Here is a 235-nt window from a genome sequence, read left to right on the forward strand (position 1 = left end):
GGATGAGTTGTTCACGCCTATATGATATATATAGCCCACCCCTCTAACCCAAACCCCAAACCCTAAACCCTAAACCCTAAACCCTAAACCCTAAACCCTAAACCCTCAACTCACCATCATTTAGCTTCGCTGTTAACACCTCTGCCGCTGACTTCCTGCACAGACACCCCAAACCCTAAACCCCAAACCCTAAACCCCAAACCCTAAACCCTAAACCCCAAACCCTAAACCCTAA

Source organism: Eimeria mitis, genomic scaffold (assembly GCF_000499745.2).
Source record: "Eimeria mitis Houghton genomic scaffold, Emh_scaff1752, whole genome shotgun sequence".
NCBI classification, from domain to species: Eukaryota; Apicomplexa; class Conoidasida; order Eucoccidiorida; family Eimeriidae; genus Eimeria; species Eimeria mitis.